Source organism: Raphanus sativus, chromosome 4 (assembly GCF_000801105.2).
Source record: "Raphanus sativus cultivar WK10039 chromosome 4, ASM80110v3, whole genome shotgun sequence".
NCBI classification, from domain to species: domain Eukaryota; kingdom Viridiplantae; phylum Streptophyta; class Magnoliopsida; order Brassicales; family Brassicaceae; genus Raphanus; species Raphanus sativus.
The window spans coordinates 46,067,845-46,074,925 of record NC_079514.1 but is presented as its reverse complement, the minus strand read 5'-3'; the positions used below and the strand labels follow the sequence as shown (position 1 = coordinate 46,074,925).

The 7,081-nt window shown below is 36.1% G+C and overlaps 1 long non-coding RNA gene across 6 annotated transcripts; it reads right to left on the bottom strand.

The window, feature by feature from the left end:
• Nucleotides 1-3,928: 3,928 nt before the first annotated feature.
• Nucleotides 3,929-6,088, bottom strand: LOC130511595 (uncharacterized). 6 transcript variants are annotated; one of them, XR_008945090.1, is made up of 4 exons: nucleotides 5,984-6,088; nucleotides 5,325-5,747; nucleotides 5,137-5,186; nucleotides 3,929-4,643 (listed from the first exon to the last, which is right to left on the bottom strand). It is a non-coding gene; the product is annotated as an uncharacterized LOC130511595 (long non-coding RNA). The 6 variants fall into 6 exon arrangements; XR_008945089.1 differs by having other exon boundaries at nucleotides 3,929-4,469; nucleotides 4,554-4,643; nucleotides 5,325-6,081; XR_008945091.1 differs by having other exon boundaries at nucleotides 3,929-4,448; nucleotides 4,554-4,643; nucleotides 5,325-6,081.
• Between the last annotated feature and the right edge of the window lie 993 nt (nucleotides 6,089-7,081).

Below are 7,081 nucleotides of genomic sequence, written 5' to 3'. Positions count from 1 at the left end.
CCAACAACAAAGTTTACCAAACTATGGTTTCCCACCAAATTTCTTCATGCCATCATATGTTCCGGATTATCCTCCAAATTATGGATCGATGATGCAATGAGATGAGGGGTTTTAAGGGATGATATGGAGTATTGATTGCATGCATTGGGTATGGAAAAATTGTCCAACAACATGGAAAGATCAGTTTAATCAAGGAGATAAGGAAACCACCATGGTTATACTTGAAGCAGTTGCATCTCATGATCTATGGATTTGACATGCATTTTTGGATGTCCAGGAACATTTACGATATATTTTTTAGATCGTTAGCTGGTGTTTGATGATGTTGAACAAGGTAATAATCCTATAGTGAAGTTGTTATTTTGTAAACCAACGTCCATATGACATGGCATATTATCTAGCTGATGGTATCTATCTTTCTTATCCAACTTTTGTCACATCAATAGACTTCCTCAAAGTGAACCAGACAAGTTATTCGCAAAAAATCAAGAAGGGTACCGGAAGGACATCGAGCATGCATTTGGAGTGTCACATGCTCAATTTAAAATTATTTGTGATCAACCAGCTCGCATGTGGAGGGTGTTGAAACCATTATACATGGTCTTATTTGATGTTGTGGATTCATACTGTTTTGACTGGTTTAAGATATAAATGAGACGTAAATCTCGATGGATTTAATTGGTAGTATGAACAACCCATTAGCTTTCCTTCGCTAATGCATAAGTCACCAAGCTTTGACCATCCTATATCAAAACTATCATGACAAAACCATTTTCCTCCATGAATAAACCTGAATTCTATGAGCATCATCTTATCATATCAATGTATGAACTTTCTATGATTCTTTTCTCTCAGTGGTTATAGAAGAAGCAGAAAACTTCTCTGATGCTTGAATTCTTAGAGAAAATCAATGCTAGTCGGCGATTGCTATTGTGTCAAAGTTTGACTTTCTTTTTCAAAAAATTAATATAAATGGTAATTGAATCTGAAGAATTTGTGTTTCTCGGAATCATTGCCTTATTACTCACCTTTGGAGTACCAGACGTTCACATGATCTATTATCCTTAAAATCTCTCTCTCTCTCTCTCTCTCTCTCTCTCTCTCTCTCTCTCTCTCTCTCTCTCTCTCTCTCTCTCTCTCTCTCTCTCTCTCTCTCTCTCTCTCACTATATATATATATATATATGCTTCCATGTGCATTTTTTTTTGATCAACTGAAATTGCATTAGAAAATTAAAAGGGGGGGGGGAGTTCTCAGCCCACTACAACACGGCCCAGAGTAGAATCTGAGGCCCGATTTAAAGAAACAAAGGAAGCAGAACAGGGGTCGCGCAGGACCAACTTCGAAAGACGATCTGCCTCGTGATTTTCAGATCGAGGAACAAAAGAAAACGAGATAAAACTAAACAACTCTGAGAGATTCTTGATGTCCGTTACCACACTGAAGATCTCTTTTTCCATCAGGTTGCTATTGATCACTCTAACGAGTGGTTGATTGTCCGAGAAGACCCGAAGGTTCTCGATGCGACTTGACAGAGCGTGGTTGAGCATAGAAAGACATGCAAGCGCTTCTGCCATGAGAGGGGAGCTGACGAAGTTCTGAGCCTCTGAGCCTCTGCCGATCTGCCCTTGTTGATTTGAGAAAATCCATCCAAGACCCGCCCGTAGCGATTCCTTATCCCAAGCTGCGTCTGTGTGACAACAGGTAAAACTCTGATTTGCTGAAATTTGGGTCCTTTCGCCTTGATTCCTCATGTCGACTATCCTTGTTTTCTGATTCAGGGATTGTGCAGCTGCCCATTCTCGAGCTGCAGTAATGCTACGAAGGACCACTTCCGTCGGTAGTAGCGTCTTGTTTTCAAATAGGAGTTGGTTCCTAGCTAACCAAATCTGCCAGCACACCCACGGTAGTATATTTTCGATGATACCTGTAGGGGGGAGACAAGGGATCCGCCGAGAGGCAACTAAAACCGATTCAAAAGTCGGTTGTGCAGCTAGGTGAACTGCAGTAGTGATAGGTACAAGATCCCAAACTCTCTGAGCAAAAGAGCAGTTGAAAAACATATGCATAATTGTCTCTGTTTCTCCGCATCTTTTACAGGACACATTTGTGGTGTATCCTCTTCTCTGGAGGTTTTCTCCAAAAGGAAGCGCTCTCTTTAGAACAGACCAGAGGAAGACCTTCAGTTTGGGGGAGAGAGGAGTCGACCAGATGTCTTTATACCAATCTATGGCTTGAGCAGGGTTCGTGTCAGTCACCATTGTCATGGCCGAGTGGTATCCAGACTTTACAGAGTAAATTCCAGACCTTGATGGTTGCCAGATGAAGGCATCCTCCACTCCCATACGACTAGGACGTAGACATTGAATCGCTGACGACATAGCAGGTAAAATTTCTTCTATCCTCCTAACATTCCATTTGAGATCAGACGTGAGGAGGTCAGACACTCGTAGATCACTAACCTCTTCCGTTATTGGACCAAAGGGTTTGATGTCTTGTGAGAGAGAGATCCAGGAGTAATTCCATACCTTCGTGGTTAACCCGTTTCCTATTGCTTTCCCCAGGTTGTCTCGTAGAAGGTTTCTGCCGTGGATTATGCTCCTCCACCCATGGGAACATGAGGGTGAGGCTTCCACTGATAGAAACGAGCCTTTGTGGCAGTATTTCCCGAAGAGGGTTCTTGCCAAGAGACAGGATGGAGCCGTTACTAGTCGCCATGCCACCTTAGCTAAGAGAGCTTGGTTGAAAGTCTGGATCTCTCTAAAGCCCAACCCTCCCACTGCTTTTGGCTTCGATAGGTCAGTCCATGAGACATAGCATAGTTTCTTCTTTTCATCTATTCCGTCCCACCAGAATCTAGTTAGAGCAGATTGAATACGCTTACATAGACTGACTGGTAATTGGAAACATGACATTGAATAAGTAGGAACCGCCGTTAGCACTGATTTCACCATTGTCATTTTTCCTGCTTTTGATAGGTGACACGTTGACCAGCTAGCAGCCTTCTGTTTTATCCTGTCTACCGTCGAGGTAAAAAGATCCTTCTTCCTCCTTCCAAAGTGTTCTGGTAAGCCCAGATACTTACCAGTTCCTCCTTCCTTTTGTATATCCAGGATTAATTTTGTTGAGGTCTTTAGTTGAGCAGGGGTCTTTAGTTGTGCATTTAAATACACAAATACTCTCTCTTCGTCGCTTAGTAGACATATTTTGGCAGCTGGTGATGTATCTTTGATTTGTAAATGGATATGAGCCACTTATAACTTTGAAATTCTTGCACCAACTTTACTCTTGTTTTTCTCAGCCATATTTCATATCCTCTAATAGTTAAACTAAAATGATGCTTAGAAGGTTTACAATAAAAGCTTGAACCACTACATATTAACAGCAAGACTCGAAATTGTGGACCTCATTATTCTGAAGTAAATGACATATATTTTCAAAAGAAATACCCATAATCCCCATTGACAAGAACTCAACCGGCATCTTCATGTTCCCATTCTATGGAAGTAGTTGGGCATATAAGGAGCAACAAATCTTCAAAAGGAGAGCATGAAATTAATCAAACTAACTATTTTTTCTTCTAGATCTCACAGCTTTATCATACCCAAAGAAGCTCCACCAAGCAGCAAAACTTCAGCCGATACAATAAAATTCCAGAGAGCACCCACCAGACCACATTCAAAATATGTTAAACTTCATCCTGGTGAGTATTATTTCAGGACATTCCATGCTATCAAGTCGTTCAGTTCCGGATCCTTTTTTTTCGAAGTGAAACATAGCACTATGTAGACTATTCAAGCTTCTGATGGAGCATGGAGTTTCAAGAAGCCAATGTTCGTTGGCGTTTATAACTTTGAAATTCTTGCCCCAACTTCACTCTTGTTGTTCTTCTCAGCCATATTTCATATCCTCTAATAGTTTAACTAAATGGTGCTTAGCAGGTTTACAATAAAAGCTGGAACCACTACACATTAACAGCAAGAGTCGAAACTGTAGACCTCATTATTCTGAAGTAAATGACATATATTTTCAAAAGAAATACCCATAATCCCCATTGATAATAACTCAAGGCATCTTCATGTTCCCATTCTATGGAAGTAGTTGGGCATATAAGGAACAACAAATCTTCAAAAGGAGAGCATGAAATTAATCAACTAACTATTTTTTCTTCTAGATCTCATAGCTTTGTCATACCCAAAGAAGCTCCACCAAGCAGCAAAACTTTAGCCGATACAATAAAATTCCAGAGAGCACCCACCAGACCACATTAAAAATATGTTAAACTTCATCCTGGTGAGTATTATTTCAGGACATTCCACGCTATCAAGTCGTTCAGTTCTGGATCCTCTTTTTTCGAAGTGAAACATAGCACTATGTAGACTATTCAAGCTTCTGATGGAGCATGGAGTTTCAAGAAGCCAATGTTCGTTGGCGTTTAAATGGGTTTCCTGGTTTCAGTATCCACTGTTCTGAACTCTTAATCAATCTCTGTGGAAGAAGCAGCGAATATATTGTACAACCTAATTAGAAAAATAGAAATATTTTTTTTTTACCAAAATCATTATCGTTGCCAAGAATGAGTTTGTGGGACTGGATATCTCCCACTCTGCACAGTTGCCGCAACTCAGCATCTATGGAAGAACCTGCGATATTAGTATAGAATCATCAAACTTAAGATGCCTTTTTTTTGTTACTATTTGTGGTTCCTCTTCCATAATTTAGCTACAACTATTTTTCTAGCTAATACCCACTAATAACAACAAACAATATTAGTAGATATTATAGCCACAAATAGGCACATACAAAACTGTAGCTTTATTAACAAATAGCCACCAATCTAATTGTGAATTTTGGACACAAATAGCAACACATATATTAGTGGCTATCTTATTAAATTTAATTTAAAAAAAAATAAAATTTATATTATAATCAACTAAAATCAATAAATTTAGAAAATAATTATCAAACTGAGTTTCTAATCAGATATATATATATATATATATATATATATTATATATATATATATATATATATATATATATATATATATTTTGTGATTTACAATTTCTTATATACAACATGAGTCTCTAAATAAGCTGCTACAAAAATTGCACATAGGAATCAAATTTTACATACTTTCTTATCTTTGTTTCTCTTTGAGGAATGTTATTCTTTCCTGTTTTCCTCTTCATGCAATCCATCAGCAATAACAAGGAAGTAAGAAAAAAAATCAGTACACTCTTACAAAAAAACATAGCCCACGGTAAAGAAGATGAGAAAGAACTACGAAAAACTGGTTGGTTATCAAAAGCTGAGAAACTTACAGCCAGTCATCTACAACGCATACAACATCTCCGAAAATATTATCCTTCAGTCCCATACAAAATTTACCACAATTTCTACCCAATTACACCATTCATCCTGAAACATATTATTTTCCAAACACCAAAATTAGGGTTTTCCAGTTCTATTTCTCAACAAGAGAATGGTGATACCATTTTTGTAAGGGATCCATGGACCAGGAGGACAAGGAAGAAGAATATGAGGAATCATTTGAGTGATGGTTTCTACATCATCGTTTCAAGATGGACCACAACTTGAGAGAATATGTATCTCAATCGATTCGACGGTGGTGACGAAAAATCCTTGTGGTGATGATGAGAGTCTGAAGAAGCAGAGGACTTCAAGCAAGGAAGAAAGGTGAAGTCGCCCAATAAATATAGATCTTTAAGGGTTTGGCTTAGGATCTAAAACATACAATCACCCAATAAATAAATGAATCATAAAAGCAAAACATCATGAAAAAATATATAGAAGAATTCAAATCCCTAGCAACAAAAGTTTTAGAAGAAGCCAAGCTAGATCAGAAGAAGATGAGGAAGGAGAAGAGGATACAAGAAGGAGACGACGAAAAATGTGAGGATATGAGATAATTTATGTGTTACAATTAGATCGGGAATACAAATTTTCAAACAAAATTTACCCGGGATTTAGCATAGCACTATCTCTATTTTTAATTGAAATGTATGGTTATGGTTGGATTTTAGAGTATATAAGGTTTGAGCTATGTTGTTTGAATTTTTTTATATTACTTAATATTCGATGTATCTAATTTCATTTATTATCATTTTATCTGCATTTTAAACATATTGTATATAGTTTTATTAAATTTGTGCATCATCTTAAGCATTATTTGTAAATCCATTTCAGTTTTGTAATTTTTGTTAGTTTTTATATTTAAGTATAAAATTTAAGAGTTATAACTTTTTTAGATGTAAAGTTTAATAGTCATAGCTTGATTTTAAATTGATTTATAAAATTAAGAATTAAATATATAAAAGTTTATATATCTTGTTAAAAATTAAGAAGTATTGGATTTTAGATATAGATTAATTATATGTTATGTTTAGGGTTTATCGTTTGAAATATAAAATTTCTAAATCTAAAACTTTGTGAAATTTATTATTAGTGTTAAATTTATTTATTTTTGGCTAATTTGTTATTTATTTTTATTTTTTCACTAAAAATTAAAGTTTAGAGTTTAGGATTTCAGTTTTTTACGAATAGCCACAAATCATGCTGTGTCTATTTATTATCTTTGCTAATAGTGGATATCAATTTCTACAATATAAAATCGTGGCTTATCGTGGTTTTTTTTCTTCATATAGCTGCAAAGTGTATTTAGTGGCTATTTAACCACAAAAATCCACATAATGGCTACAAATTTTAGTTTGTCACTATTTGTGGAAATTTTTGTAGCCTAATAATTCTCGCAACAAATTTTTTGTAGCTAATTTGTGGCTATATACTGATTTTCTTGTAGTGGATTAACCAAATTCTAAATTCTGTTTTTCTTTTAGAAAAATAGACTGAAACATTGATCCAAAAAGAGCATGTCATTATAAGGCCAAGACTAGCTAAATTCTAAGTTCATGTGTGAATTTATGAAATACATGTGTTCTAAGCAATGTTTTAATCCTCAAACATGAATGAACACTAACCCCACATAACGTGGTCTAGTTGTACACCAATTCTAATGAATTAAGTGATTTTGGGTTTGAATGAATCCCACAATACTAAA